The following is a 17,433-nucleotide window of genomic DNA, read 5'->3' on the forward strand; positions in this document are numbered from 1 at the left end:
CAGCTTTAGTATTCGCATGCGTAGCAAGAATACTCAGTGTAATTATAATAAAAATTAAGGGCTGTCATGCTTCGTGCTTTGGGCTGCAAAGCTCACAGGTGAGATTAGCTCTTATGCCGTCTATGGCAGCATTCTTGCACCTTCTGGTAAGGAGTCTGGTGTGGGTGGATGTCAGGTCCGGGTGACTGTCTGAGCTTGGGTCTACTCCAGGGTGGCACTTTTTGTCTCCAAATTTTTTTAAAATCAGAAGTTGAAATCCAGAGCCAAGCAGTAGGTGGCACTACAGACTCTCTGTTCTTTAGGTATCTTTCCATGGTAATTCTTCCTTGCCAGCTTGCCCTGAACAAGTGTACGTGTTTCCAAAAATAACAAGGTTGTTTCCAAGTTTTCTTGAAATATATGCACGGCTGGTTAGTCATTCATAATCACTTCTTTGCAAACACTGCGGATATTTCACATAAGAGCAGCACGTCAGAAATGGGAGTTTTGCAGGAATTCCCAATATCGTGGAAAGGAGTCCCTGAAATGGTTCTTTCTGGCAGCAGGGGTGGTGGGTTTACCTACGTCAGTGACGGAGCTGCAGCAGTTTCTCTGCTCCCCTCTCTAAGCCATTGCTGGGGTTACAGACTGTGGGTACTGTTTGTCCAGGTGAAGAGGATGGGTAGAGCCTTGCTGGAAAAACTGCTCTTGTTGTCTGGAGGGTCCTTGTGTCAGCTGAAGTTGTCTTGCTCCCTTCTGCACAGCCAGTCCCTCATATATGAGGAGAGCGTAGATGGGAGGAAGGGCCATAGGGAAGTGATATTCACTGACTCGCTGGCTTTTGCTAACGCTGTATGTGAAACCAAAATCGGGACCTTGAGCTCACATGCTGTTACTGCCCTCTTAACCTGCATTTCTATTTTATTTTACTAGAAGTGGAAGATTTGATTATACAACAGGTACCTAAGCCAGGACCAGTGTGGTGGAGCTGTATATTGTTGAATGAGTGGAAAAACTTCCATGGGTTCTTCAAGGTGAATGATGTGGAAGATAGGAAGCAGGATATAATTCTTTAAACTATGTATGAGAGCTTGGTGCTTACCTGACTCTGTGGGACTGGCCCAAAATGTCCCAGCTTAGAAGCAATGAAAAGCTCACAAATCAATGAAGAGGCTTTAATGGTGTTTTGGAGTAATTATCCTCTTTCCTAGAGACTTGTAAAGATAGCTGGTTACATCTAAGGAAGCTACACAACCTCAAGTGCCAGGTGGCCCTAGAACCTCCTGGTCATCCATGCTGCCTTTACTGACACAAGGCTGTGAGCAAGAGGTCAGCATCAGCGTGGTCTTGCTCTTGTGGGGCGGAAGCAGGCAGAGGCTAAGTGACTAGACCCAAGCGATACGAAAGCCTGCGGCAGAGAACAAGCTGGAACCAAGGTTGCCACACATTCTTGCTCTGACTGCACCAATGCCTTTGCTCAGATCCTGCAGACTGGAATACTTCCCTTGCTGAAAACTTAGGTACAAACATGTCGTGGTTTGAATTTTGCCGCTACCGAGAACTGTCTGCTGGAGTCTTCCACGTGACAAGTTTACGCTACATCTTCCTATGACTTTGAACTTTGTCCTCTCTTCCTCTCTCCCTTCTCCACCAACCTGTCCCATCTTGACTCTTGCACCCTGACTCATGCAACATGTAATACATCTGTTACTCAGGGAAGTATATAAGCACCTGCTTTGGGCAGGTGATTAAAAGCAGCTGGTAATAAAGGAATCAGTGGGACATGTGCATATGCTTAAAGCTTCAGCACCTGAAGATACTGGCCAGGTATGCTTTCCATATGCTTGTGATAGTGCTTCCTTTCTATTCACAGGGTGCTGGCAAAACAGGGCTCTGAGCTACTTGATACCTGAAGTGAAGCCACAGTATAAAATAACAATGTTGATTATTTTAGCTGACTACACTGCTGCAGATGTGATTGCCGTTTTTAATTTGATTTCCCTGCCAACCCTTGTTCTTGAAGACAGGGACTTGTTTTTCTTTGCTATCCAAGAACCCATGGTGTGAAGGAAGAACAATAAATAAAGATGGGAGCAGCACAAGAAAGCTGCAGCGCGAGACAGAGCAATGTTCCTGATTTCTTTTTTCCCCACTGCTGAAAAAGCAAGCATTTGATTATGTGTCTCTTTGTTTAGACTCTGTATTGAGAGATCAGTCTAAGAAAGCCTGAATCAATTAGACAACAAAGAAATGTCAAAAGGTTGTGTAATGAATTTCAGTTTGGAATAGACCCAGTACAAATCGATTGCTTTCAGCCTGGATCTAGAAGGGGCACATCCCCTGCCTCTCAGGTGCTTATCTTGGGTCCCTACGCTCACTGTATCATCCGTGGAGAGCCAGGGGCTCCAGCTCTGGATCATCTTTGGAGGAACCTCCCCTCCTCTCTTCATGGACTGCCAGGGAGCCAAGGGAGATCGCCTCCTAAGGTGCTAAACTGAGGTATTTGAAATGCTTCTACCTCCTCCTTCTCTCTAAGAAAAGCTAGTTTGTTTAGCTTTTTGGAATGAATTTGGGGTCTTAAGCTCTTATTTTTCCATTTTCTAAACTTGCCATGTGGACTAGAGGCTGCTTAGCTTGTGTGCTGTTGTGCTGTTTCCTTCCAGCACCTGAATCATGCTGATGATCCTAATCGAATAGGAGGTAACTGGGATCGTCTGGTCACGGACAAATGCTGGCTCTCCAGCAGAACATGTCCTACTACTCTGCGAATGCTTCCTGGTAAAGAGTTGAGATTTAGGTGCAAAATCAGCCACGTACTTACTAAGCAGGAGACAAAAGTCAGTTACCCCCTGGGTGTGCTTTGGAAGGGAACTTAAATTCCCGCAACTGGATTTTGCCCGTGTGGGTTAAAGTATCTCTCTAAAGGCCTCTGTATCACGCAGTGTATATACCATCCCCTCTAGTGTGCTTTCCCTTTTAGGCTATAATGTAAATACAGCTGCTGTCACAGGTCAATACTGCCTGTCAGATCTTTGTTACTGTAAAACTACAGTTGTCCAGCACGAGGGTAATGGTCTTTTTCTTTTTCACGCCCTTGTGTGCATGCTCTCTTTCTCTCCCACTCTCAAAAAGAAAGAAAAAAAAAAAAAAAAGAATTTGGGTGGTCTTAAGCCTATATTCATATAATTCTAAAGACCAAGAGTCAGAATAGCTAGGAGGCCCTGGGAATCTTTTTAATCTACAGCTGTGCTGTCACAAAGGCGTTGCCTTCCTTGAACTTACAACTTAAGGGACTTTAAATAGAGGTTTCGGGAACTTCTTGAAATTGTTATTTATTTCTTGACTTTTGTCATGAAAATGCTTGTTTAGCAAAGACAACGGATGCTTTAAAACTGCTGCACAGAGATGTGTCAGGCTGGTGGTTGCTAAGCCTAAAGGTAGCAGATGATACAGCCTGGGAGCATCTTTGATTCACTGAGCGGAATTTTGAGAAAGTGTGGAAAAGAAGGTGCAGTGTGATAATGTTGGGTCAGTGAAGTTGTGACAGGGCAGGCTCTGGACATATGTGGTAATTAGTTTACTTTCTCAATTATCAGCTTGGCTGAGGTTACAGTCAGGGGTCAGTTAAGCCAAGGAAAAAAAAAATCAATTCTTTCTAATGCTCCCCTTTTAAAAATACACCCTCCCTCTGCCAAAGCTTTTGCACATCTGTAAAGGCCAAGCTGAAACTGAAGACTTTCGGGATTTTTTAGAAAGTTTATATAAAAAGCAATCTATATTCCATGTATTAAAAACTACCTAGTTAAGAGTTTGTTCAGCGTGTGTGTCAAAAAACCCCCACATTGCAGGAGATTATTCATAGAAAAAACATTGAAAGCCTAGAAATTGGAGATAATGATGTCCTGAAAAAAACCCCTCTTGACATGGTAATAATGAGGAATTGCAGAATCTAAATGATCTTAACTCTACATAGGAGATGACCCTTTATTATGATTTTGAGAGCCATTGAACACCTTTTAGTTCTAAGCAAAGTCAGTGGAAACTGTGGGTATGCAGTATTCCTGAAACAGGCTCAGAAAGTCTTGTGTGTTCCCCTGTGGTCACTGTTTCTTCGACAGGAGAGATTTTAGTACAGTAGGTAAGCAGGGAAAACCTGGGGTTATGATGAGGTTATCTTGTAACCTCTTTGGATTTGTCTCTGTTTAGGGGTTAGGAGAGTTAAAGCTTGCCAGCCTATGGGGAAGGTATTTCATCATGCCCCGGGGTAATTCCCAAGAGGGTTTGGTGGTTTCTGACCCCGGACACAGATGCATGGCACAGCAGAATTTTAAGAGGACATCAGTTTCTGTGAACACGTTAAGCTGCCTGAATTTTGAAGCAGGGGTATAAATATGAGAACTCACATTCATAATCAGATTTTCATAGTGCTTGGCACTCAGTTTTTAGAGAAATGACTGTGACATGATGTTCAAAAGTCTTCCTTCATCCTCTGTGCTGGGCTCTTCTGAGAATCTGACTCTGCGCATACACAGAGGCAGAGCTCAGCATGGCAGCGAGCGCTTTCACAATCCTGTCTTTATTTGCTGTGCAATGAGCAAGGAATTTTCTTTTCATTACTACATCATTCATGACCTGATGTGGCGGCTCCAAGAATCACATAACCTTATCCTGCACTCACGTTAGCATGAATAGTTTAAATCAACATTTCTGTTGGGGGAAATTGTTTGGGAAATGGGGAGCATCCAGTAGGCGTGTCTGTCAGTATGTTTTTCCTGCCGAGTCTCTCCATGGACTCAAATACCTGTCTAAATACAGCTCCCTAACACTAGCTATGCTGTTTTGTTGGGGTGGGCAGTGAGTTTGGATCACTACATCACGAGATACAGTACCAACCTTATGTTGTGCTGTAGATTTCTTCAGCAGGAGAGCTCTTGTCTACAGACACAGTGGTACGGCTTTCACAAGAGGTGGGATTTAATTCAAACGAGGATAAAGGCTTGATTTTTACTGGGAATGAGGTTCCTAAATACACAAGAAGCTGGGCCTTAGTCTCTGTCTCCAACGTGGAGCTCCTTACTGCCTTGTTGCCTGCCCTGTAGGGCACGGAATGTTACAAGGAGTGAGGCTGAGAGAAGTAATGTTCATGGTGCAGTAGTCTGGAATAGTGATTTTTTTTTTAAAATTTTTTTTTGTACAGGAGAAACAGCATTTGCAAGTGTAGTTTGTGGAGACATCAGCATACAGAAGGCATTCTATTTTGGGATATTGAGATGATAAAGATGCTTGGGATGTCTAGTGAAGTGTTGCCAGTGTGTGACACCAGCAACTGCTGTTTGTGAGTTGAGGATAATAAAGATAACTGTCTTTTGGGTAAATCTGTCTTGGAATTTGACTGATAAAGCTATATCACTACACTCGCATCAGGCAGTAATACTGATAGTGGTAAAATTTGATTTTCAAATATCAACCTTTGTCTACTAGCAACATGGCAAGGAAAATGGATCATTTTGATCATTCTAAATGCAATTTGTTCAGTTCTTTTCAAGCATATAATCCTGATACAAAGCAAGGATTTTTGTTAGGGCATTTTTCAATTCAAATGGAACAAAAGCACAGACCACTTGGAGGTTGAATTATCACTTGCAGCTGCACTGATAAAAGAGCAAACACTAAATGCCTCTACAGTTCTGAATGCTTTAGAAGCAATGAAGTTTCTCTAAAGCAGCTGCTTTCTTCACTGTTATCTGGTTTCTCATTGAAAGCAGTATCTCCCTCCTTCCTAGGGCATTCCTACATCTGTCTTATGCACGTAACACAGGCAAGTATCAACAATGGGGAGAAGATCAGTTTAGTAGTCTGGTATCTGTTTCCAGAGAGATGTCATGCTATTATCGTTAGGCTATAGCTTCTGGCTCAAGTGTATTCAAAACAAATCAAATTATCAGTTGTGATTTGTTATATTGGCCAGGGTTACGGACTTTCAGCCTCTTCATTCGGAATAGTAAATACAGAATGTATCTGTACATAATAAGTATACTTCTCTTCTGGAAGAAGAGACAAATTGCATGGGGAAAATGGGGAACTTCCCTGCTTTCACCAAAGCTTGGAACACTTATCATAGCTCCAACCTCTGCTGTGTTTCTGGGATCCACCTGGAGTCTTGTTAGGAAATCCATCAGGTTTTATTTAGTATTGACCAATATATCTTTTTTCCTGTGACCACCAACACAGATAGAGCTAATGAACTAAAAAAACATGTGTGAACTCAACCTCCTGGACTCTCTGTAGCGAAGATCTTGATGTTCAGAGAGAGTCAGAAGAGAGACGACTCCTAAGCAATCTCAGACGCAGTGTTTTCCTAAAAGAAGCAGTAGGGTCTCTGCTTCTGTTCCACTCCCATTCATTTTCACCTCGCTGCTGACAGTCGCTATCTACAGCCTGGAGGTAAGCCAACACCAGTGCCACTTTGTGAGTCAAGTGTCAGGACATGGCATGGAGTGATAGTGCCTGAAATCTTCCTGAGCCCTTAGAGATAACAAAGCCAGGTGCTCTTGAGAGCCGAAGTTCAATTCCCATCACCTTCCGTCAGGCCTGGAATCTCGAAAGGGCAAGCGGTGAGGTAGCGTGTGTTGACAAGTCAGAGGAGGGGTTTGCTCTGAACATTGACTTTCTGAGGAGCGGGAGAAGGTTGGCTGTATACACACACTTGCTAGATACTATTCTTACATATGTAACTGGTTTGAAGAGTCCACTTCTGCGGTATCTGGGCACTGTAACCGATAGTCGTAACAGATAGCAAGGACCTGGGTCCCTACTGATGTAAATCAGCGCAGAGTTGGGTAGAGGTAGGCTGCCTGGCACCCTGGGCTGTGGCACACGCTGTAGGGGACAAGCACAAGTACAACACTGTGGAGGGATTAATAAATATTTAGACCTCTCACTAGCACCGGTCCACACGCACTCCCATATGGCCAAGGCCCTTGTCAAAGCAAGGCTGTGTCTATCACGTCTTCACATATGTTATATCAGCTATTGACAAAAAGCTTATGGTGAAACTGCCAATATTATTTTTATAGATAGGCAAAACAAATAGTCACTCCTCTGGTTTATTTGCTGAAAAATCAGACTCGGTTCAACTGAAACTGTTTGCAGTCAACCTTGTCAAACTTGGCAAACAATTTCTGCCAAACTTTCCCACCCTGGAAGAAATGAGTGAAGTGAAAGCTGTCACTTCAGCATTTTTTACATGAAATGTTTAGGCTTTGTTTCAAAATGGGGTTCCAAGATCAGGTTCAATTAAACTTAATAAATAAAATTCTAAAAGTAAAGCAGTGCCCTCAAATAGGAAGAACAACTTGCCAGTTGTGGACATAATGAAACATTTCTTTTAGTCCGAAATACATTTTCTCCCAAGTTTATCTTTTGACAAGAAAATAGAGATGTCGTGACTTTTAGAACGACCCTCAATGATTAGAATGAATAACCTGGAGAAATATTGCCTAGATCGCTCCCTGATCAAGGCTCCGGTAGATCGTGCACATGTGCTGATGCTAATGGATGCGGTTTTGTGGGGGCTTCCTTTGTGCTGAGGAAGCAATGTTGTCTAGTCCTACCTATCTCAATGTCACCAGCTTGGGGCCGTAAATCACCCTCAGGACTCCAGCCGGTTGTAACGGCAGTGCTGGGGCAGTGATGTGGTGGTGCATTTTCTTGATGTCCCATTTGTTTATATTTTGCACTGAGGGAGTGAGGGTGTCCACAGCATTTTTATCAGATAATGCCATGAAGCAGGATAAATGAGGGGAAATGGAAGAAAGAAACATTTACAGCCCATCACCACAGCAGAAATTTGCCTCGGTGAAAATGAGACCCAAGAGACACATATAAAAATAACTAAGGATATGTTTAGTTAAAATAAGACTAAATCTCAGCATTTTGGCTAAGCTAAGTGGAAGAATCAGATACTAACTGCACATCTGCAGCCAGAAATATTTTGGACATGGACCTGTTAAATGATCAAATGCGTGTTATGTGTGGAACCTTGTTTAAATCTGAATGTTAATACCACTCAGAAGATTTACAGAAACTGTTTAATTCTTAATACCTCTTCTAAAGATATATCTCTACAATCCAAGTGTGTTTATTGCTCAATAATAAACAGTGTCGACAGGAAACTCATACAGAGTAAACATGATCCTTATGTTTTACTTCTGCGTTTTCATAAGAGGTCAATGCCCTGCTATAGCTTTCTTCTCCAAATTCTTACTAGTTCAGTTTAGATGTTTCTTCAATGATACGTGTCATCAAAGAGTAAAAAGAGCTTAATTTAGTAATACGCTTTTTAGGCCTGTGAAATATTTAACTGGTAAATGAGTCTGTAGAAGCACCTTTATATAAACAGGCATCTTTTTTAATTTTTTTTTTTTAATTCCCCAAATGGCTAGCACTAGTTTAATTCCACTGACACTAATAATTCTTGTACAAGCTGTTTTCTTCTAGTATGTTCAGCATTATGTTAACTAAAGCTAGCTAAAACGAAATTTAGTGTTGTTAGTATATCTTGTTCACATTTCCCGTTCAAAACATTTGTGATGAAAGACAGCCTTCTTGCTAGATTAGAAACAACACTTTTTTTTTACTTATTAAAAATAGAAATGTTAATCTTGTGGAATCTTGATATTTTAGTTCCACCTCTTTCTCCTTTATTGATACTGAATGCAGTTGAACAAAGGCATTAAAAAGCTGGGGAAGACAAACAAAAGTCTAGAAAACTTAAAAAATTAAGGAAAAGCTGAAAAAGAAAAGTAAACCAGAAAACTTATAGTTAGCAACAGGGATGTTAGACATGATTTGAAACAATAAGAAAGGACAAAAAGTAATAGCCTTCCATGTTTTTTAAAATATGATTTTTAAAAAATGTAAATATTTTATATTAACTCTTAATTTTTATAAAAAAAATGTTGTTTTGTAAATCTTTTAAACATGAAATAATTCTATTATGGATTAAAAATTGCTTCAAAATCCCCTGCCTCTATCTGGAATTTCTGTATACCATAGGTTTCCAGCATCTTTTAGTCAGGACTTGAAAGATTAGTGTTTAACTAGGGAGAGCATCTTACCCTTTTATGTCCTTTTATTTGTTAACCAAATTTTTTCTTTTTCATTTTTAACTGCAGCATTATAAATTTTGTGGGTTCTGTGAATTCTTGGAACCAAACAGGACTCATTTCCACCCTGTGTCCTGCTGGAATTCTTTGAACCCTGATGATCAATGATATAAGTTGTAGGAATCACTTTATAAGATCCAGAACTTGGGAACCTTCTATATTATGTTTCATTTTCTTGTATCTCTGAGCTTTGAGAAACAGAAGATTCCTGACTTTTTTTTTTTTTTTTTTTTTTAGAAGAGGAGGTAGATGAATGTGTATCAAAATAATCATGTTTACAAACTTCTATCTTTTCAGCTTTACTGAGTTCAAGTTTGTGCAGACTGTCTTGGACACCAGTAGAGCCAGTTACAGGACTCTTTAAAGAAGAAAACCCCAAATCAAATAGGATCTCAGAACTTTGGCTTATAAAAATCGCTATGTAAATTTACATCAGGAAGAGGGTCTTGCCCTGTTTATTCTATGGTGTTTAAATTATAGCACACTTGTCTCTTAGCACTAACAGCCCTGCCTGCGTTAAGGGGTGCACTACAGTAGGAGTGCATCTGTAGACAAATTGATGCTGAAAACCAGATGTCCACAGTGCCATGTCCACCCACGGCCCGAGTGTTTCCCTGCGGATGTAGTATGGACCCATAGACTTAATGTCCTTTAATAGTTGGAGCACATCTTTGGCTTAGAGTAAACTTGGTAGTGTAGGTTAATGGTTGGACTGGATGATCTTAAAGGTCTTTTCCAACCTAAACGATTCTATGATTCTATGATTAGTTTCATGAGAAAGAATTCAGTTCTCGTGCCCCAAGTCTGCTTTGTGATGGGAACCAAAGCACAGCAAATGAAGATGACTGAAAGATTTGCTTCAGGAAGATACTAGCATTAAAATCATAGAATCATAGAATGCTTTGGGTTGGAAGGGACCTTGAGAGATCATCGAGCCCAACCCCCCCTGCAGTGAGCAGGGATTGAACCTGTGAACTTGGCGTTATTAGCGCCGTGTTCTAACCAACTGAGCTAAATGCTAGCATAGACACATCCAAATTAGTTGGAAATGGCAAAGAAACTTCCTTTCAGTCATCTCTATAATTAACTAGGTTCCTTTCAACTGCAGACTGGTGATTTTAGGGTAAAATTGAAACTACGTCGGTTGAGAATTGATTTTTCTCTGGTGTTCTCTGCTGAGCTTTCTTGAATTTGGAAGCTGATGGTCTGTCTTTGCACTGCCAGAGCTGTTGACTGATCGCTGAGGAGCCAGTTGTGGGGGGCTGAGAAAGATGAAAGAAATGAGAAACAACCAGACGTGAGATCTGAACCTTCCTGTGCTGAAACCTGCCTGTAATATCTGAGCTGCTGTACGGCTGAGGTTCTCTACGCCATCAAAGGCGTCAAAGTTTTATTATCATGTACTCTCCGCTGGGCCTTTAATTTTTCCTCTCAGTCTTTTGAGTGATGTGAGGGGGTGGTTCTGAGCAACTTCTCTGGTTCCTGCATACCTTTGAAGCAGCAAAACTGTCTTTTCTCTGAACGCAACAGCCAGAGCCTACTTCTTATGAGCTTTTTCTCCTGCCGATAGGGAGTAATTCTGGTGTTGGTGACACATGCCAGCGTGTTTGGGTGCTGCTGAAGGTAAAGCCTGCAGGCAGCTATCTCCTTGGGGGTCTTGTGACCTGAGTTTGAGAAAACACAAAAAACTTTGTGCAGGTATTAAAATCTCATGCGTTGTAAGTGCCATTTGTGACTTTATTTTTTCTTAAGTTAAAACAGCTGTATGAACTCCAAACTCAGTGATGTGAGTGAATACAAGTGCCCTTCTCCAAAGTGACTGGGAGCTCGGCCTGCCTGCAGTATGGCCTCACCATATGAGTTTCTAAAGAGTCAACTGGACCGTACTTAGGGGAGTGTGACAGCTATTTTTCCACACATGAGCCAGCGAGTGGTGAATTCTTACATGGATTCATTCATTAAACTGCTATAGTGTTGCAGTTAAGACCTTTTGTCTGTATGGTTTTTAGTAGTGCTCTCTTTTTCCTATTTTTGAAGAAGGGTTGTGTATGAATTTTTGTCCATCTCCTTATTTGCTGACTTGCCAATAAATGAAGCACTAATTCATCACAGCTCTTAAATTTAAATGTTAGAGTAAATTTTATACTAATCTGGTTGGGGATAGCTGTAACCTGGGGCCTTGCAAAGTCAGCTCCCAAGTGAAGGGAGATCATTGGCAGACAGACCAGCCAGGTAGAGTGGGGTATAGCTCTGGAGTCATGGGATCTGCTACGTATTTATGTTGTAATCAGCAACTGCTTTGTGGGCATAGGGGGGAGCTACGGTTCCTTTAGTTCTCCGAGTTAATGAAATAAGGGTGTATGTTTAGAAATGCTTCTTTATTTGTATACTCGCATGTACCTATTAAACTCATTCACGGAACTGAGATGGTCAGACAAGACATAGGCAAAACCCTCTTTCAGCAATACCAATGCAGCTCCAGCACTGCTTTCCCAGTAACTGCCTCTAAAACTGAGTTTAGAGGGCTGCGGTCAGAGGGGAAAGCTGGTCCTGCTGCTAGTTTAAACTAGGAGAAGCAAGAAGGAAGAGAAAAGTTTGCCTGAGGTCATGCAGCCGGGCTGTGGCCTGGTGTACACCTGTGACTGCTCTGTTCACTCTGCCCTATTTGACCTTTCTTGAATGTCAAGGCTAAGTTCGGCTCTAAGTTTTTAGTTCTTTTCATTGAGAAGATGGGTTTAAAGGTGGCAAGTCAGTGCTGATAACTGGTCACCTGGCTTCTTCTGAAGAATCACTCATTATCTCTGTGTCCAAAGAAGCAGGTAGCTCAGTCTATAAAACCTTGTGCTCGGCAATTTCCCAATCACTGAATCCCAATGGAAAAAAACTCCTCAGAAGACTAGTTCAGTCTCCTTTGTCATTGTCTCTCTATGGAGCAATCATAAAGGCTTCCCTCCTGTCTCTCTCTTTTTTTTTTTTTTTTTCCTGATCAGTATTTTTATTTTACAACTCTGCATCTTTCCAATTCCTTTGCTGCCCTATGAGAAACTCTGGGGGTCATGGCTCTGCCTGATCCTGCCTTTCTAGAGATCATTAGAGGCAGTATTTCCAGGAGCTTGGTGCCTCTTGCTCCTTCTACTAGCAGAACAGTGCTTTGCAGGGCCATCACAGAATGCTTTTTCATCTTGGCATCCATTGGGCATTACCCAGGCATCTCCTACCTTTCTGCTGTTAGTCAAAGAGTGTTCAGCAGAGGTGGTCTTTCTTTTGAAGAAATAAAGAATTCCTTGTTCTAAGTTATGGATGTGAAATAAGGATATTTAGTGTTGAGCATGGCATTTGCCTACCCCAACAGATTGCTTCCAGCAGGGCATTGTGGCATAGAGCATCAGCGCAACATATGTTGTGGCATCCCATGGAAGGAGAGCCTGTGAGACTGGCCTTTAAAGGATTTGCAAAAAAAAAAAAAGTGTGTTTAAATTTACTGTGCAGTCAATATTGCCTTTACCTTGTTTATTTTAGGTTTCAGTGTATAATTGTAAAGTTTTTGAATTACTTAAACAATTATTTGCTGGTCACCTTTAATGTACTTACTGTTCTTTTGCAGTTGAGAAGCTAAATATCATTACCTTTCACTGGTACATATTTCTTTCCCCACATGAAATGCTAAAAACATTTCTACAAAAGGGGGCCTGGGAACACTTAAAGGCATTTATTATTCAGATCTATTTTTAACCAACTAATACCCTCTTAAAAAAAAAAAAGCTCGTCTTCTCAAACTGTCCATCTTGAAAGGACTTTATTTTTTACATTGGGTATTAAATTTATTCTTGGAAAAGTTGTGACAGCTTCTAGACAGCCAACCATGCCATTAGCTAATTCCTTGTGCTATTGAAGGTGGGTGCAGTTTCCAACATAGTCATCTTCTCAGATAGTATGTTTTCTACTTGAGAGTTAACTGGTTCAAATTTACTGTATTTTGCAAGGGATTTGGGATCTGGCATGCTGCTTCTGTTTTGGTCAGTGAGTTTATCAATATGAATATCTTCTGACAGAGCAAAATAAATTGAAGGTGTCCTCACTGAGAATCTGTGGATTCTTTTCAAAAGTGATGAAGCTGAAAACCCCCTTGTCCTTCTGTGTGAAATGCAGAGCCTTGCGCCGGAGCTCCGAGTGTTGAGGTCAGTCCTGGCCTTATTAAAGTCAATGGCAACGTTCCCATTGACTTCAGCAGAGCCAGAATTTCACCCTTTATTTTTATAATTCCTTAAGGGGATCTTTGGGGAGGGGAGGCGGGAAAGTATGGCTTTAATGCTAGTGAAAGGAGCCTGGATTCATGCGTAGGGCTCGGCAGATGATGGAAGTCTGGCCCATTCAGAACGGTGTCTGAGGGTAGGGCATGGAGTCAAGTTACTTGCTGATGGGGCTGCAGAAGGTCATCGGAGGGGAATGGCTTAAGGAAGACAGGACAATCAAGGAGGTGGTGGTGGCATATTCAGAGCATAAGGTTTTTGATGTAGATTTTAAGAAGAAAATTAAGGGGTCATCAAACACAAAATAACAGAAAACCCATAATGGTCTAAAAAGGAACAGAAACTTGGAGTGGATGTAACACTGGATATAGCTCTGTTCATAAAAGGCGATTTTAAAAGTGCAAGGAAAACGTAAAGATAAGTAAGTACAGATGAAACTGCAGTATAGAGCTGTGGAAGAGAGCTTGCAACTCGGTGCTGCCTGGAGGTGTGCAGATCATGCTGTGGAGCCGGTTGGCTTGATATTTAGAAATACCTGCGCTGAAATTCTCAAAACACGGGATTATATGCAAATCCTTGATCCATTGTGTGACTTCCTTATCCTTGCCAGGTAGTGCAATGTGCCAATCTCAGTATGAAGCCTTTTTATTCTCTGAAATTCAAGACTGGACTATGCAAACATATAAATGGGATTAATGAATGCAGCTCATTACCGGCTCTTGATTGAGACCACACATGATGATAATCAATCACTTTGGAGTGCTAATGGCTTTGGGTGACTGACCCCTAACCTAGTCTTTGATGGCCATCTTGTCGGGGACACTGAGCAGAGAGCTCTGGACAGCGTCCACTGCTCTGTAAAGCAGTCCAAGAAACCCTGGCCAGATGCATGCGTTGACTAGAGAAATGATGTATGCTCCGCAGTACAAATTGCCTCTAAGCCGAGCTTTTTCTTCCTGCGGCGATAGAAGACCAGCTTGGGTTGTGCCAAGGAGATTTTGATGAGGCGGTCCTATGAAGAAAGAGATAGGAATTGCGTAAAGGAAGGGGTGTTAGGGTAAAAGTCCAGCTGAATTTCCCTCAGCAACAGGGTCTGGTGGAGGTGTTGGTGAGTTACTTCAGATGGCAGCTCCCTGGTGTCACACTGAGGAAGGATGGTGGACAAATCTACTGGATGCCATAGCCCTGTCTCCCCAGGGTGCCGGTGTGTCCGTCCTGGGGTAGCTCAGTGGTGCGAGAGCTGTGTGTAGGGGAGCGCTGAGAGGTGCCACAGATTTGTCAAGCTTTTGCGGAAGAGTCAGCCTTTCTGCAGGCATGGTTGGGTCACACTGTCTCCATCTTCGGTAGACTTCTAGGATCATGGCGTACGTTTCCATGTTGTCCTGACACTATGTCCCACTTCCCGAGGATAATTCATTTTTAATTACATCGAGACTGCCAATAAAGAAGCTTCCTGAAAATATCTGTTCCCTTTAGATTTGATAAATCCTAATGACTGGCTTCAAATAGCTGTAACAAACATTAACAGATGGAATATTTTTTGTTGTCCCAGACAGCAATCTAGGTAAGATAATTTAGATGGCACCTCATCTGAAGCAGAATAGTGCTGGACTCGGAGACATAGGAGAAATAACTGTGAAGAAAGGTTTTCAGTGGAAGCCTGTGGTGGACCTTCTCATCCAAGGAGGAGATTGTACAGGGGACTCAGGCCTTGCTTTGCAGCTGAGGTTCCCTTTTACCCGCTGCACGTTAACCCTGACTTCTGCACTGGTTAATTCTGCAGCAGCTGAGCCAGATTTCCCCTTTTCCCTCCACCCCAGCCCCAAAATATAGAGCCTTTTGTTTGGACTAAAAATTACAAATTCAAGTGGTTCATTTTTCAATAGTGAAATAAATTAAAAACAGCTGGTCCTGGAATGGCTGAAATGAGTCAGGTTCCTCGAGCATTTGTATTCACGGCTGAAAGTAGGTTTTTGGAGAGTCCTCTGAATGCAGGTCTGTTGCATCGCAGAAGGTAGGGTGTTCAGAGTAACAGCCAGTGTTTTGTAGCAGTTGCCTGTTCCCTGCTGAGACATTACTAACGTTTAGTCCTATTGCTTACCTCTAATTATCTGTCCATTTGCCTCTGTTGCTTTGTCATAAATAACATGAATCACCAGGAATCAGAGACCAGATTGGATTGGAGTACCATAGCTGGCGTGTCAGCATAGGGAGATGTGAACCTGACCCTGGCACTTTTGAGTCAGATGGCCTCTTTCCTACAAAACTCCAAGCTAAACATGAATTCACCTTTTGAAGGATGCTAACCTTCGGAATAAAATACAACTCTGCTCACCTGATGCCATTTTCTAACGATACCTGATTCACGTCGGCATCAGTCTTTGGGGAGAGATTTGCCCTGGGTGAGGAGCGTGGTGCCCTGGACTTTGGGTGCCCTGGGTGAGGAGCGTGGTGCCCTGGACTTTGGGTGCCCTGGGTGAGGAGCGTGGTGCCCTGGACTTTGGGTCTTTGCAGAGTGGAACGTTTACCAGCGAGACAGGCTGAAGCCCAGCGGCTGCTCTGGACTCCGAGAGCAACACAGGCAATGAGGTTATCTACTTTTGGAGAGCTGACGGCAGCGGGCCCTGACTCTAGTTCCCACAGCAGATAATTTGTCTCTGCGCTTACAGCATCAATGCTATGGGCACCGTGTCACAAAAGTATAGAAGTTCAGACTGGTATGCCCACAAACCCTGCTTCTTTTCCCTGGTGCTGCTCTTCTAATGAACCTACCACCTTGTCTACCTTCCTTAGCTCTCTCCGGTCTCTGGATGTTCCTCCAGAGCTGTTTATACTACCAATTCACTCTATATCCCAAATCCAGGTGCCTTGTGATTCCCAGGGGCTGGATATGTTGGCTCACAGCTTAGAAAATGGGCTTATGCTGCTGGGAATGGTTATACTTAGTATAGACTATGAACCACCAGTCTGGAAGGGTTAGGAGCTGGATTTTGATATGCTTGCTCACATGCAAGAGTATGAAGTAATTTTGCGGGGTGGGTTGTGGCTGTAATGTTGGGAGATGCAAGAGTGGGACTGATGGAAGAACTGCTCTCTCTTAATATTGGCAATCCTCCCTTTGGTGTCTCCTGTAATATGCTGATATTTTGGATCAGTTTTAGCCCATTAAGAGATGTCTGAAAGGGGATGCTGAGGTTGTATGTTCAAGGCAGTAAGCATTGTGATATCACGATTAGGGCAGCCCAGGAACTAGTGTGTCTGCATGTAATTATGAAGCAGTATGGAGCATGCAGTGCAGAAAAGGCTATTCCCAAAACAACTATATTACTTGTATCTCATGGATTTTGTGCCTTTGATATTGCTTTGGCTATCTCTTATTATGGGTTTCCTTCAGCAATAGGGTTGGATGTTCAGTTTTGACAAGCGGCCAGACATTTCCAGTTCTCTCGGAAAGGTCACTGAAAGTTGGTCTGGCTATCTAACTGGAAATCTCATGACGCTAGGTCTTCTCAGGAGATTTCTTATTCTTCAGGTTTTCACTTGGCCAGTTGGAAATGTTAACAGCTGCCTTTGTTTCACTACTTCTGGACCTAGACTGGACGTAGAAACAGAGGCATGTGTGCTGCAGAAGACTGTGATTGTAGTGTATGATCCACAGAGTGAATTTGAGTGAGGAAGGGATTGTAGTTTGCCTATTTTATCTCATAATATTAGGCACTTTACTAGGAGTTGCAACTGCAAAGGATGAGTGGAAGTGAGAAAACTTCAGCACCTAGTAAGGAAGAAAAAAGTGGGACAGGTTGTTCACAGTCCTCTAGTTAAAGAGAAAAGAATTAAAATATGTATATAAAGCAACCCCCCCCGCCCCCCCCAAACTCAGACCTGCTTGAGAGTCTTGTCCTAAAATAAAATCGGTTGGCAAGAGACTTTAGAGCAAACTAAGAGTAGAATCAGCAGCTTATTGTGACGATGTGAAAAGATCACTCTTTCTACTATGCATTGGTGGCTTTATCAATTAGGTAATGTGGACTAATCAA

Source organism: Pelecanus crispus, chromosome 3 (assembly GCF_030463565.1).
Source record: "Pelecanus crispus isolate bPelCri1 chromosome 3, bPelCri1.pri, whole genome shotgun sequence".
In the NCBI taxonomy this organism is placed as follows: domain Eukaryota; kingdom Metazoa; phylum Chordata; class Aves; order Pelecaniformes; family Pelecanidae; genus Pelecanus; species Pelecanus crispus.